Source organism: Salvelinus alpinus, chromosome 19 (genome assembly GCF_045679555.1).
Source record: "Salvelinus alpinus chromosome 19, SLU_Salpinus.1, whole genome shotgun sequence".
Taxonomy (NCBI): domain Eukaryota; kingdom Metazoa; phylum Chordata; class Actinopteri; order Salmoniformes; family Salmonidae; genus Salvelinus; species Salvelinus alpinus.
Window position 1 is genome coordinate 52,449,359 of NC_092104.1, and position 16,317 is coordinate 52,465,675.

Sequence of the window (16,317 nt, forward strand, 5' to 3'; positions counted from 1 at the left end):
CGATGTAGTAGCAAGCTGCAAAGTTAATAATATTTCAAAAACTATTGCACAATTGCATAGAAAATTGCTAGTGATTACATCAGGGCAATTCCATGGTAACCGAATTACACTGACTCAGATGTTTCACTTTAAAATGTATGCCAAACAAAAATATTGATTTCCAAGTTTAACAAACCATATACCTCCATGCACAATGAGTACTTTGAACAATTTACACTTACATTTACTTAAAGAACTGTGCAGATGCAAAGTTTGGTAATAGAATTACGGTAAAATCTCCATCAGTTTCTTATGCAACCACGTTTTCCAATAATTAAGATTCAAATATGTATGCAGAAAGAATGGGGTGTCAGTTATGACATGACACCTTCAGTTTGAAATAATTTATTTTGGTTATTGAACTACAGTAGGTGAAGTGGATTTACATCTGGTAACGGAATTACGGTAATGGAATTGCATCATGGATCCCTGATCTGTACTAAACAGAAATGCATAACGAAGGATATGAATATCATTCTCATCATGGTGATGTATCCTGAATAGGTACACATAGATAGAAATATGCAATATCCTTGTTTTGCATATTAGAGTTTTTTTCTACACACTGGCTATTATTGTAATGAGCATTTGGTTGGTATGGACCAGAGTACAGTACAGTATAGCACAGTAGAGTAGATATGTTCAGTACTCTTCAACATTATTGTGTTTTGATGTACTTTTTCTGGTAGATGTTGTCCAAGACCAATTTTCCATCTGTTTGACCAGAAATCAAAGTCCAACATTTTTGGATGGATTTTTTTTTAGATATACATGTATGTATGTAACCGATGTGAAATGGCTATCTAGTTAGCGGTGGTGCGCGCTAATAGCGTTTCAATCGGTGACGTGAAGTAGTTGTTCCCCTTGCTCTGCAAGGGCCGTGGCTTTTGTGGCGCGATGGGTAACGATGCTTCGTGGGTGTCAGTTGTCTATGTGTGCAGAGGGTCCCTGGTTCGAGCCCGGGGCGAGGAACGGACGAAATCATGTTATGCCATGATTTCTCAAGAATATAGACTCTTAGCTTTGATTTGACACCCAATTTGACATGCTCCTATGACGTTCACATGTTGGTGCTCATGGATCCTTTTAGATGGAAATGCCCTTTGTCATATGGGAATAACATTCTTTTAAAATTTTCATCCATAGATTAGTTGTTTTAAAAACCTAGCAATTCATCAATCTTATCATAAACAGTAGCTCGCCTTTCAGAGATATCCACAAGCATATCATATACAGTTGAACTCGGAAGTTTACATACACTTAGGTTGGAGTCATTAAAACTCGTTTTTCAACCACTCACTTATAGCTTGTCAATGAAAGATGACATAAAAAATAAAAGTTATTTTGTGTGTGCTTGGTCTTGTGTATTCTGAACTATGTAACTCCTATCTTCTGATCATTTCCTCATAATGTTCTTTCCTCATAATGTATTCTTTCCAAATACACCAAGTTTTGGCATGTCAGAATCATGTAATTACACATGAATAGCAGTTACCTTTGGATATGTCTATTTAGACGGAATTCTACGTTTTGCCATTACATCTAAGAGGTTTTAATGTTCGCCTTGGGGGAGGAACGGGGGCCAGAGCATAAAGCACCGCCCAATACAAGTTGTAGTCTTTCAGAGACTGGAAAAAATGTCTGCTTGTATATTTATCAATGAATCCGCCAATAGGAACACCTCTGAAATACGTCCAATGGATCTATCGAACAAGGACAACCATATCAACACCCACAAAAACGTATAGTGCGATCAGTATAAAAAATAGCCTTCGTGAAATGCCGCGAAGCAGGACTACATTCATTTTTGGATCACTGACCTGCCTTCCTCCTGGGCAATTACATATCACTGTCCTAGAAATGCCTCAGAAATTATGAAAACAAGCCCAGATTCCCCCACGGGGAAATTCCCCTTTAAGAACAATTGGGAGGGTCGTGTTAATTTAGTCTCTCTAATGAGTCATGTAGAGGAAATAGGTTCTGCAAATGATGATACAAGGAAGAGTAGCTGCTGCCTTGGCATCCATCAGTGGAGGCTCCTCAGAGGAAGGGGAGGACCATCCTCCTCAGTGAAATTTCATGAAAATAGTGAAACATTTAAAAGGTTATCCTTTTTACATAAAACTATATTAAATATATTCATATGTCACCAAATAATTGATTAAATAAAAATGTTTTGCAGTGAAGGTGTCACGAACGTCGTTGTAAGGATTATCGGACCAAAGTGCAGCGTGGTATGGGTTCAACATTTTATTTAGTGAACCGGCAACAAAAAAATATATAAAGCACAAACGAAACGTGACGCTAGAGGTGCAACATGCACTAACTCCAAACAAGATCCCACAAAACACAGTGGGGAAATGGCTGCCTAAATATTATCTCCAATCAGAGACAACGATAAACAGCTGCCTCTGATTGGGAACCATACCAGGCCAACATAGACATACAATAACCTAGATAACCCACCCTAGTCACACCCCGACCTAACCAACATAGAGATTAAAAGGCTCTCTATGGTCAGGGCGTGACAGAAGGTCTACAATGAAGGTCTACAGTAACTTCAACAGCACGGTCTGGGGTAGCACCGTGGTGCAGCCGGAGAAAAAGCTAGCGTCCATGCTCCTCCTCTGGCTACATTGACTTTAATTCAAAACCTAGAAGGCTCATAGAACTCACCCCCTTCCATAGACATACATGGTAATTATGACCACTTCCGGAGGACGTCCTCCAACCAATCAAACTTTTGTAGTATGAATTGACATGTTGTCCATCCAATCATATAATTAGGTTCAGGAATGAACCTACTGAGTTGTATTGTGATTGTGCCACAGAGCATTATGGGGGTTTTATGTGTTGATTAGCTTGGTGACATTGTTGGTTAGAGATTAAGAGTGAAAAGTGATAATTGAGCATTTTTTTGATATTATTCAACTCTAATTATTTTTTTCAAATTACAGGAAACTGAGGCATATTCTAAATTGTTTTCTTGGTTTTAGAACTTTATTTTTGTGTCCAGTAAGTGCAATTTATTTCAATTTGCCTTGCTAACTTCAGTAGCTAGCTAGCTACTGTACCAGCGTGAGTGTGCAGTTTTCTGTGCCAGAATGGTAGAATGGCCAACGCTGCTGAAAATTTTGTGTACTTTTTGTTGAAGAACCCCTACCTTCTGGGGTACACGGAAAAGGTATGAATTAAAAGCGAGCGTCGACCTCTGCCTGAGATCAGTTTCATGAAGAAGGATGAAAAGGTGAGGGCGTTCAATACCACCTGGTATCAAAAGTTGATAGGGAGCCTTTCATCAAGCCACCTGTATTGCTGAACTTGCCTGCGTTTTTGGGCAGGCAAGAATTTACTTTTAGAGGACACGGCGAGATGGAAAGTTCCGCCGACAAGGGCAACTACAAGGCGTAGAGGTAACGTGAACTCACTCACTTTTGTACATCGCCTTGGTCCGTACAATTAACCTTATTTTAGAGCCCCAAAAACGTAATAGTTCCAGATCAACTGTAATGTTAATACCATTGTTAAGCACAATTTCTCCCCTTTCCAACAGAATCAATTACATGACCTCCACGCTGCCCGTTTCTGCATGATTCAAGAAGGCAATGAACTCCGTCGGGTCTTTTTAAAAATGGCTGGTGGGAAAGCAAAACTAATGCGTGATAGTGATCTGTCCAACTTATCACCTTATCGCCTCTAAAATGTAAATAAAACACTAAAGAGTTTATATAATGTGTCATCACATACCTATTTGAAGGTTTGTGTCGAATTTGAATCGGGTTTTTAGGGCGATGCTAAAGTGATCTTTGAGAGTCATGATCGCTTGCGGTGATGGCGCAAAAAATTACTAGGTATCCCCCCCTTACCCCCGTCACTGTCCATTTCTTGTTGTTAAACGATGAGAGAAGTGCTACACCTGGTGGAGAGAGATTGTAAGACAGAAATAGTTGCTTTATGCGTGCTGTACGTTACGGCATGTAACGGAGGGTCAGTTTTTTCAACTTTTCTCCAATACTATAGAGCCATTACCATGTCGATCAATGCTTGAATAGAAACGTAGTTCACACCCCAGATTTTGAAGTCAACACAGTCACTACAGTCCCATTAGTTTTCTTTGCAGCCTCGTTTGAATGTCGCGGTTGCACACATTTGTACGGAATGGGGTGAGTTTACTTTATTCGCACGTTACAATGCTTTACTTGCTGAACATATCAAACTTTCGACTGTCTTTTCTGGGATGTCAAAAACAATTCCAAATGATTTGATAGCTTCCATCGCATCATCCATTAAAAGATTAAAGAGAGTTTGAAGCAGAGCAATTTTTCGCGTACGCTCAAGTAGACTTTCCACTTTCCTCTGGTATTTATTTAGCAAAGATGATAACACATAATCCCTCCGGACAGACACAAGCAAAAACTCATGATATAAATGTTGCAGCATCCTAGGCTACACCTAAACATTGGAAATCTGACATGCTGTATGGGATGAAAACGAGACTATTTTTCAGTCTGATCAACTGTAGGCTACTAATAAGAGCAGCAGAAATACAGCCTATGTGCCCTGTCCAGCTGGTCAGGGTAAACTAATTGGTAACGTTATGTATTTATAGTCCATTTGTGTGTCAGGAGAAAATGTGAATGTGATCAAATATTGTTTATATTCAAAATTGGGCTGCTTAGGCTGCCTATACGTTTTTAATCCATAATGATTAACTGGAATTAATGAATCAACATAATAGTGATGACGGCTGTGAGTAAATGTTTTGTAAGGCCTACAGTTGCATAGGCCTGCATGATGCAAACATGCATAAAGCAAGCTCAGCCCTGTGAGTTCTATCAGTTGTTGTCTGTGTCTGGGTAGAGGAAATCCCCCTCCTAATCTAGTCTAAATATAATTTATATGAACAAATATAAGGTAGCCGCAGTTTGACAGGGTTTTCACTCCCCCAGGGCCAGGAGTTTTTGTGACCTGATTAGGGAAAACTGGTCCCATCATAGCCCATATAAAACATTTTTACATCTGATTAATCACTGTCAAACCTTATAGGTTCCAGAGTTTTCCTAGTTAGGTTAACATATAAGGAAAAACTCCAGGCCCCAGGGGGTACAAATTGCCCCACCGCTCTGGGACCTATGGTGGCACCAGTCTGCTTGCAGTTGTCAGTTATCGTCAGGTATGTGGATGATCAGGGCTTTATTCATGAACGTTTCTTGGGATACTTTGATATGTCAAGTGGGCGAGATGCGCAGTCTGTGTTTGACTTTATGAATTTTGTGATGTTTAAGTTCATAGAGAAACTCGTTGTTCAAACCTACGATGGCGCAGCTGTAATGGAATGTATCTGCTGTTTGTATTTACAGCTAAGTCCTCTCCTGTTCCCTGATTAAGAGGTGATGACTACTCCACTCCACTACCTTTGTCAACTTTCTCCTGAGATGAACTGAAGCCACGTCAAATCCTGTCCTGCACTGGTCAAGCCTCTGAACACTCATGCCTCATACCCTCATTCAATCACTGCTGTGATCCCTTTCCAACACGGTGTAAGTATCCCTCTCATTCCCATTCCCCATAATAAACTATAAATGTCTTTATTAAATGATTTAGGTTAAAATAGTTAGTCTTTGACGATTTATGAAACACACTTTGTTGTCTCTGTGCGTTACGCGCCTATACCGTGGGTCTCCCATCCTCCTCATTTTTTCAAGTCACCAGTCTCCATTGGGATCCATTATAAATACAAATACAACTATCAGTGAACAATGTCCTGCAACCATCATCTATTTCCCCCTTTATTTACTAGATTTGTTTTCAGGGTATTTGGCCAGTTTCAAGTTAATGGCCCAACCGGTAACAGGAGCAAAGATTTCCTTCCTCCTTGCCTGCACAACTCAAATATTTTCAGAATAGTAGGCGAATAAAGAGAAGGAATCATTTCTCTTGATTAAGTGATTCGGGTCCCTTGGGAGACAAAGCAAAGAAAACAATGACTATTTTCTTATCGGTGCTGTGCTGGGGCAGCTGTGACTTGGATCAAAGTGGCCCAAAGCTGCGGCAGGCCAGGCAGAGTAATTAGACTTGGCCTGGGAATAAATGGACTTTACTGAGTGGCCATGCTCTGCAGAGATTTTACTTCCAGCAGTGAAATGACCCTTCTAATAACAACCATCAGTGAAAATGACCAATTAACAAGTGCATAATCAAGCAGGGCTGGCCATATTAGATGCAGCAAGCTGTGAAAAACATAGCTGGAGAACATTACATTAAATGCTACAAGTAATAAAGTGTTAATCAGATTAAAGCAAGGCCTACTGTTCTCAGTTGGCTTAGCAACAAAAACCTCTGGTTCAGAAGAAAGACTCCTGTGGTTCAGTGACACAAAATATTAATACATGTGTTGGGCAATACTAATCAAATGTGCCGTTTTGTCACACAACACAATGCCACAGATGTCTCAAGTTTTGAGGTAGCATGCAATTGGCATGCTGACTGCAGGAATGTCCACCATAGCTGTTGCCAGATCATTTTATGTTAATTTCTCTACCAAAGCCGCCTCCAACGCCATTTTAAAGAATTTGGCAGTATGTCCAACCGCCCTCACAACTGCAGACCACATGTAACCACGCCAGGCCAGGACCTCCACATCCGGCTTATTCAGCTGAGGGACCATCTGAGACCATCCACCCGGACAGCTGATGAAACTGAGGAGAATTTATGTCTGTAATAATGCCCTTTTGTGGGGGAAAACTCATTTTGATTGGCTGGGCCTTGTTCCCCACTGGGTGGGCCTAGAGCCCAAATGGGTGGGCCTATGCCCTCCCAGGCCCACCCGTGGTGGCGGCCATGCCCAGGAATGTGAAATCCATAGATAAGGGCCTAATTAATTGATTTCAACTGACTGATTTCCTTATATGAACTGTAACTCAGTAAAATCATTGAAATTGTTGTGTGTTGCGTTTTATATTTTTGTTTATATGTGTGGCATGTCCGACAGAACTGAGCCACCTCTTGTTTTAAACCTGGCCAAAAGAAATGTCGAAGGACCCGATCATAAGTCTTGGTGATTCCTAAATGACCGGACCACTGGTGATCATGAGCAAGGGATAACACATTTTGTCTAAAGGCTGTAGGAATCACTATTTGGTAAACAGCATTCCAATCTCCGCCCGCGTCAACATGGGATGTCCATTTACGCATGAGGAGATTACCATCAATGAAGTAAGCCACGTTCTTCTTCTTTAACTCTTCCAATGAGACAACCCCAGAAAAGCATTTAGCAAGCCTGTTGTGAACCTTTTGGTTAGCAATCAGCTGCTCACGAGTGACTGGTATTGCATCAGCAATAAGTTCAATATACTTCGATTCTTCCCTGGGCTGTTTGTCAGAGGGGATCAGCTTCCCAGAGGTAGCACACAACCCATCCTCTTGATCAAACTCTTTGAACAGAACAGTGTTCGACAAATCTATTACGTCACCCACTTGTCGTGCCTGAGCACGAGTGACAGCACAAGCGGGGAACACATGTGGCTAACTCTGTGCCAGCTCATTGGAGAGAGAGTGGTCACTTTCATCCAATACTTCCAATACGGGTACCACCTTTCCTCCGGCAATATCGTTACCCATTATAAAGGTCACACCTTTTACTGGCAACATAGGATGTACCCTCACTCTGAATATTCCACTGATTAACTCAGAGTGTACATTCACAAAGTGCAATGGTACTGGGACAAAACCCATTTCAATACACTGAACTAACGCACTGGAACCACAGTAGGTATTGTCGGATAAGGGCAACACATAAGACAATATAAACGACTGCGCCGCACCAGTATCTCTAAGGATTTTAACCGGACGCTAAGATGCTTCTTCATTCTTTAGGGAAACAAGTTCTAACTAGGGTATTTAGACAAAGGTATTCCTACGGGTAATGTATGCCCAAGGGCGACTTGGTATCCCCCTTTCCCACCAAACAAACAAACAGCCATACACCACAGCAATACATACTCACATGATACGGACAATGTGAGATGTAGGCACAAAAGAGAGAGAGAGACTGACTGGATTTTTAAACCAAGGGAAAGGGGATGTGATTGGGTAAGGGAAAAGGAGCAGGTGTGTCTTCAGATTGGCGACTGATTTGTGACTGATGACTGTTACCTGTAACTAGGGCAGAAGGAGAGAAAACAAATACATACAGGATACCTGTATCCGTAACAGTATCTTTCCCAAATCTTCACCTGCAGGCAGAAAGGCATCTTGGCGCGCCTGCAGGGTTTTTGATGCCATTGCCCTTCCAAGTGGGGAGTTGTCATAGACTCCTCCGTCACTGTTTCTCCCGAAATCCTCCACTTGAATAGCTGTGAAGTGGTAATTGGCATCCACAAGGGCGAGTAACACCACAGAGATGGTTCCTTTATAATTGAAAAAACGGCTCCCTAAGTTTGGTGGTTTGGTGATCATAATATGTTTTCCATCAACCGATCCCAAACATTTGGGAAAGTCCCATTTTTCATGAAACTCTTGAGAAGTTTGTCTCCAGGTTTCCTCAGTGGGTTGTGGCAGATGGGACGCCAGCATCCTCCCATCTATTGCCTTACAGGTCTTAATAATGCACTGCGACACTGTTTAGAATCCAAGACGATAGGTGAAGGCCAGGCTGCAAATAGAGTCTCCAGATGCCAAATACCTGTAATGACAAAATAAATGTTTTGTTATTGGTTTACAATCAATTCGATTTTACTCTTCACATCAGACATAATTCACTTTGTCTGGGTTTGAAAAAAAACACTAGATTGAATACCCTGTGATTCAACATCCTCACAATTGAAGATACATCTCAGATAATCCCAGTTTGACACATTCCAATTGGCTTAGTTTGATGGCTTTTAAAAGCCTGTTCAACTTAACTCAAAACGATACAAATACAAGTAAAGTTACATTGAAAATCATGTTCTCAGTTAGCTGGGTTCATGTTTGGATCAACTCCAGTTCACATGAAATAGTTTAAATACATTTTTCCTTAACTTGCGATCAAAAACAAGATACATATGGATACTACCAAAACAATTGAACTAATGATTCTCTCTCTTTGCAGAAAAATCTGCAGAGCTGGGATGGTTGTATCCCCCACATATAACATTCTATTGGTTGCAAGAATTTTGTATAATATTTCTAAGTTTTGAATCCGATGTCATTTTGTGTATCTGTTCATAAACCATGTGCCATGTAATCGGTAAGTGAAAAATCTTTTAAACTATTTTGTAATCTACAGTATATTTTTGCTAGCTGCATGTGAGACACATCATAAACTGGTGGGGTTATCATTTAAAGATTATACAAAAAAAAAAAAAAAATCTGTTTCCCATATTTCTAATAGTGTTCTATTGTTTCCAGTACAGTTTTATATTATCTCCAATGTATCATCCATGAAAAAAATTAGGATTATTAGGATGAATAATATCTGACAATTCTGTGCATTTTGCTATTAACTTTAATAAGGGGCCTCCAATTTTTTAAATGGACTGGATCTTTATATTTACAACTTGGGTCCTGTTTAAGTAATAATGAAATCAGACCTTGTTGAGTGTCTGATCATTCTGAGAGAATGATTTATTTCAGCTTTTATTTCTTTCATCACATTCCCAGTGGGTCAGAAGTTTACATACACTCAATTAGTATTTGGTAGCATTGCCTTTAAATTGTTTAACTTGGATCAAATGTTTCGGGTAGCCATCCACAAGCTTCCCACAATAAGTTGGGTGAATTTTGGCCCATTCCCCCTGACAAAGCTTGCGTATTGGAGTCAGGTTTGTACGACTCCTTGCTCGCACACGCTTTTTCAGTTTTGTCCACAAATTGTTTATAGGATTGAGGTCAGAGCTTTGTGATGGGCACTCCAATACCTTTACTTTGTTGTCCTTAAGCCATTTTGCCACAACTTTGGAAGTATGTTTGGGGTCATTGTCCATTTAGAAGACCCATTTGTGAACAAGCTTTAACTTCCTGACTGATGTCTTGAGATGTTGCTTCAATATATCCACATAATTTTCCTCCCTCATGATGCCATCTATTTTGTGAAGTGCACCAGTCCCTCCTGCAGCAAAGCACCCCCACAACATGATGCTGCCATCCCCGTGCTTCACGGTTGGGATGGTGTTCTTCGGCTTGCAAGCCTCCCCCTTGTTCCTCCAAACATAACGATGGTCATTACGGCCAAACAGTCAGATTTTTGTTTCATCAGACCAGAGGACATTTCTCCAAAAAGTACGATCTTTGTTTCCATGTGCAGTCGCAAACCGTAGTCTGGCATTTTTATGGTGGATTTGGAGCAGTGGCTTCTTCCTTTCTGAGCGGCCTTTCAGGTTATGTCGATATAGGACTCGTTTTACTGTAGATATAGATACTTTTGTACCTGTTTCCCCCAGAATCTTCACACGGTCCTTTGATGTTGTTCTGGGATTGATTTGCACTTTTTGCACCAAAGTACGTTCATCTCTAGGAGACAGAACACATCTCCTTTCTGAGCAATATGATGGCTGCGTGGTCCCATTGTGTTCATACTTGCGTATTATTGTTGGTACAGATGAACATGGTACCTTCAGGCGTTTGGAAATTGCTCCCAAGGATGAACCAGACTTGTGGAGGTCTACAATTATTTCTCTGAGGTCTTGGCTGATTTCTTTTGATTTTCCCATGATGTCAAGCAAAGAGGCACTGAGCTAGAAGGTAGGCCTTGAAATACATCCTCCAATTTACTCAAATGATGTCAATTAGCATATCAGAAGCTTCTAAAACCATAACATCATTTTCTGGAATTTTCCAAGCTGTTTAAAGGTACAGTCAACTCAGTGTATGTAAACTTCTGACCCACTGGAATTATGACACAGTGAATTGTAAGTGAAATAATCTGTTTGTAAACAATTGTTGGAAAAATGACTTGTGCCATGCACAAAGTACATTTCCTACCCGACTTGCCAAAACTATAGTTTGTAAACAAGAAATTTGTGGAGTGGTTGAAAAACGAATTTTAATGACTCCAACCTAAGTGTATGTAAACTTCCGAAATCAACTGTATATGGCAGACCAATTCGAACTCCTCTCTCAGCATGTCCAGCCCAATCATTATCTCAGCAATTCATGGCTAGTGGGAAGGTTGTTAACTTTTTCTGTGGCTTAATCAACAAGGCTAATTTAACATGGTATTAGTATTTACAGGTGGCATAGAAGTTTGTTATTAAGGCACATTAAAGTTCACTTGTTCGAGAAAGCATTTCTGCCAAAAACTGCATTTTGAAAAATGCTCTCCTGTGAAGTCTTGACTTGCAAAATACGCCTTGTCGACACACACACACACACACACACACACACACACACACACACACACACACACACACACACACACACACACACACACACACACACACACACACACACACACACACACACACACACACACACACACACACACACACACACACACACACACACACACACACACACACACACCAGTACACCAGTATGTCGACACCCCTTCAAATTAGTGGATTTGGCTATTTCAGGCACACCCGTTGCTGACAGTTGTACAAAATCGAGCACACAGCCATTTAATCTCTGTAGACAAATATTGGCAGTACAATGGCCTTCCTGAAGAGCTCAGTGACTTTCAAGGTGGCACCGTCACAGGAGGCCACCTTTCCAACAAGTCAGTTCGTCAAATATCTGCCCTGCTAGATCTGCCCTGGTCAACTGTAAGTGCTGTTATAGTGAAGTGGAAACGCCTAGGAGCAACAACGGCTCAGCCGAGAAGTGGTAGGCCACACAAGCTCACAGAACACGACCGCCGAGTGCTGAAGCGTGTAGCCCATAAAAATCGTCTTTCCTTGGTTGCAACACTCACTATCGAGTTCCAAACTGCCTCTGGAAGCAACATTAGCACAAGTACTGTTCATCAGGAGCTTCATGAAATGAGGTTCAATGCAGCTGCAGTGTGCAGCTGCACACAAGCCTAAGATCACCATGCGCAATGCTAAGTGTTGGCTGGAGTGGTGTAAAGCTCGCCGCCATTGGACACGCGTTCTCTGGAGTGATGAATTACACATCTGGCAGTCCAACGGACAAATCTGGGTTTGGCGGATGCCAGGAGAACGCTACCTGCCCCAATGCATAGTGGCAACTGTAAAGGTTGGGGGAGGAGGAATAATGGTCGGGGGCTGTTTTTCATGGAAATCTTAACGCTACAGCATACAATGACATTCTAGACGATTCTGTGCTTCCAAATTTGTGGCAGTTTGGGAAAGGCCCTTTCCTGTTTCAGCAGGACAATACCGCCATGCACAAAGTTAGGTCCATACAGAAATGGTTTGTCGAGATCGGTGTGGAAGAACTTGACTGGCCTGCACAGAGCCCTGACCTCAACCACATCGAACACCTTTGGGATGAATTGGAACGCCGACTGTCAGCCAGGCCTAATCGCCCAACATCAGTGCCCGACCTCACTAATGCTTTTGTGGCTGAATGGAAGCAAGTCCCCGCAGCAATGTTCCAACATCTAGTGGAAATGCTTTCCAGAAGAGTGGAGGCTGTTATAGCAGCAAAGGGGGACCAACTCCATATTAATGTCCATGATTTTGGAATGAGATGTTTGAGGTGCAGGTGTCCACATACTTTTGGTCATGTCATCACTATTAATCCTGTTCAACCCATTAGTGCATTTAATTATGTTGAAAGATTAACATTAAAAGGGTAAATTCAGTATTTTACAACTTAATGTTGTCGCCATAAAAGTAGTCAATGGGCCAATGGGTTATCTTTAAAGTTGCAATATCTAACTTTTTGGATGACCTGCCAAAATTGGGCGTGATGGTCGAATGTTGGGGAATAAGCGATTTGAAAGTCTAAATTTGAAAGAAAATGTCACCAATTACTGTTCCAAAAGGAGATGTTTATTATTATTTTTAGTCATGTCTTTTACCTAATGTCGGCGATCCAAACATGCACAAATTCCCATAGAAACACAGCCATTTTAAAAGTGCACGGCTTGTGCAAAGTACCATGCCTTCAATTTTTGTCTGACAGGAATAGTGGCGACCAGTCATTCAGCACCAATACCTGTTTTGAGACCCACATTTTTATCTAAAGATAAAAAAAACAATTAAAAAAAGTTTTGGGGGGGCTTACCTGTTTTGCATGTTATTTTCAAATAAAATGTTATTTATCACATGCGCCAAAATGTGAAATGCTTACTTACAAGCGCTTAACCAACAATGCAGTTAAGAAAATACAAAAAATAGTAAAGCGATAAGAATAACCAATGATAAAAGAGCAGCAGTAAATAACAATAGCGGGGCTATATACAGGGGGTACCGGTACAGAATCAATGTGCAGGGGCTCCGGTGTCGAGGTAATTGAGGTAATATGTACATGTAGGTAGAGTTAATAAAGTGACTATGCATAGATAATAGAGTAGCAGCAGTTTTCCGGGGGGGGGGGGGCATGCAAGTAGTCTGGGTAGCCATTTGATTAGCTGTTCAGGAGTCTTATGGCTTGGTGGTAGAAGCTATTTTGGAGCCTCTTGGACCTAGACTTGGCGCTCCGGTACTGCTTGCCGTGTGGTAGCAGAAAGAACAATCTATGACTAGGGTGGCTGGAGCCTGACCATTTTTAGGGCCTTCCTCTGACACCGCCTGGTATAGAGGTCCTGGATGGCAGGAAGCTTGGCCCTAGTGATGTACTGGGCCATACGCACTACCCTCTGTAGTGCCTTGCGATCAGAGGCCGAGCAGTTGCCATACCAGGCAGTGATGCAACCCATCAGGATACTCTCGATGGTGCAGCTGTAGAACCTTTTGAGGATCTGAGGACCCATGACAAATATTTTCAGTCTCCTGAGGGGGAATAGGTTTTGTCGTGCAAGCTTCATGACTGTCTTGGTGTGCTTGGACCATGTTTGTTTGTTGGTGATGTGGACGCCAAGGAACTTGAAGCTCTCAATCTGCTCCACTACAGCCCCGTTGATGAGAATGGGGGCGTGCTCAGTCCTCCTTTTCTTGTGGTCCACAATCATCTCCTTTGTCTTGATCACATTGTGTTAGAGGTTGTTGTCCTTGCACCACACTGTCAGGGGTCTGACCTCCTCCCTATAGGCCAGGTGTGGGCAATTCCAGTCCTCGGGGGCCTGATGGATGTCACAGTTTTGAGTGAATAGGGAGTACAGGAGGGGACTGAGCACTCAACCCCTGAGTGGCCCCCGTGTTGAGGATCAGCGTGGCGGATGTGTTGTTACCTACCCTTACCACCTGGCGGTGGCCCGTCAAGAAGTCCAGGATCCAGTTGCAGAGGGAGGTGTTTAGTCCCAGGGTCCTTAGCTTAGTGATGAGGTTTGAGGGCACTATGGTGTTGAACGCTGAGCTTTAGTCAATAAATAGCATTCTCACATGATGTTCCTTTTGTCCAGGTGTGAAAGTGCAGTGTGGAGTGCAATAGAGATCGCATCATCTGTGGATCTGTTGGGGCGGTATGCAAATTGTAGTGGGTCTAGGGTTTCTGGTATAATGATGTTGATGTGAGCCATGACCAGCCTTTCTAAGCATTTCATGACAACAGATGTGAATGCTACAGTTTGGTAGTCATTTAGGCAGGTTACCTTAGTGTTCTTGGGCACAGGGACCATGGTGGTCTGCTTGAAACGTGTTGATATTACAAACTCAGACAGGTGCAGTACGATTTGATCTTTGTCCTGTATTGCCTGTTTGATGGTTCGTCGGTGTGCATAGCGGGATTTCTTATAAGCTTCTAGGTTAGAGTCCCACTCCTTGAAAGCGGCTGCTCTAGCCTTTAGTTCGATGCGGATGTTGCCTGTAACCCTTGGCTTCTGGTTGGGATATGTACGTACGGTCACTGAGGGGATGACGTCGTCGATGCACTTATTGATGAAGCCGATGACTGAGGTGGTATACTCCTCAATGCCATTGGATGAATCCCGGAACATATTCCAGTCTGTGCTAGCAAAATAGTTGTGTAGTGTAGCATCCACGTCATCTAACCACATCCGTATTGAGTGAATCACTGGTACTTCCTGCTTTAGTTTTTGCTTGTAAGCAGGAATCAGGAGGATATAATTATGGTCAGATTTGCCAAATGGAGGGCGGGGGAGAGCTTGGTATGCATCTCTTTGTGTGGAATAAACTTTGACTGTGATCAAATATGTTTGCCTGGGGCCTCTGGACACTATATGATACTTATAAAGTAAGTTGGCCCTGTCCGGGGGTATCATCGGATGGGGCCACAGTGTCTCCTGACCCCCCCCTCCTCTAGTATTTATGTTGCATTAGTTTATGTGTCGGGGGGCTAGGGTCAGTTTGTTATATCTGGAGTACTTTTCCTGTCTTATCCGGTGTCCTGTGTGAATTTAAGTATGCTCTCTCTTAATTCTCTCTTTCTCTCTTTCTTTCTCTCTCTCGGAGGACCTGAGCCCTAGGACCATGCCTCAGGACGACCTGACATGATGACTCCTTGCTGTCCCCAGTCCACCTGGCCGTGCTGCTGTTCCAGTTTCAACTGTTCTGCTTGTCCCCAGTCCACCTGACCTGTTCACCGGATGTGCTACCTGTCCCAGACCTGCTGTTTTCAACTCTCTAGAGACCGCAGGAGCGGTAGAGATACTCTTAATGAATGAAAAGCCAACTGACATTTACTCCTGAGGTGCTGCACCCTCGACAACTACTGTGATTATTATTATTTGATCATGCTGGTCATTTATGAACATTTGAACATCTTGGCCATGTTTTGTTATAATCTCCACCCGGCACAGCCAGAAGAGGACTGGCCACCCCTCATAGCCTGGTTCCTCTCTAGGTTTCTTCCTGGGTTTTGGCCTTTCTAGGGAGTTTTTCCTAGCCACCGTGCTTCTACACCTGCATTGCTTGCTGTTTGGGGTTTTAGGCTGGGTTTCTGTACAGCACTTTGAGATATCAGCTGATGTACGAAGGGCTATATAAATAAATACATTTGATTTGAAATAAATTTATAAAGCACTGTGCAGGAAAAACAATTGATTGTGTCCATAAAACAGTGGTCCAGTCTGCACTTCTGTACACTCGCTTTAAGGGCTGTAGAAACCTTTTACTGCAACAATGTATTTAAGATGCTTTTTCCACTCTTTAAGGGCTGCAGAAGGAGCAGCGACGCTCTTCTGGGTGTAAACTCTGTGGATTTGGAAACTGGAAGTGCTCCTGAGTAGAATGGGCCCCCCTTTTACAGCGACACAACGTGCATCAAATTGTA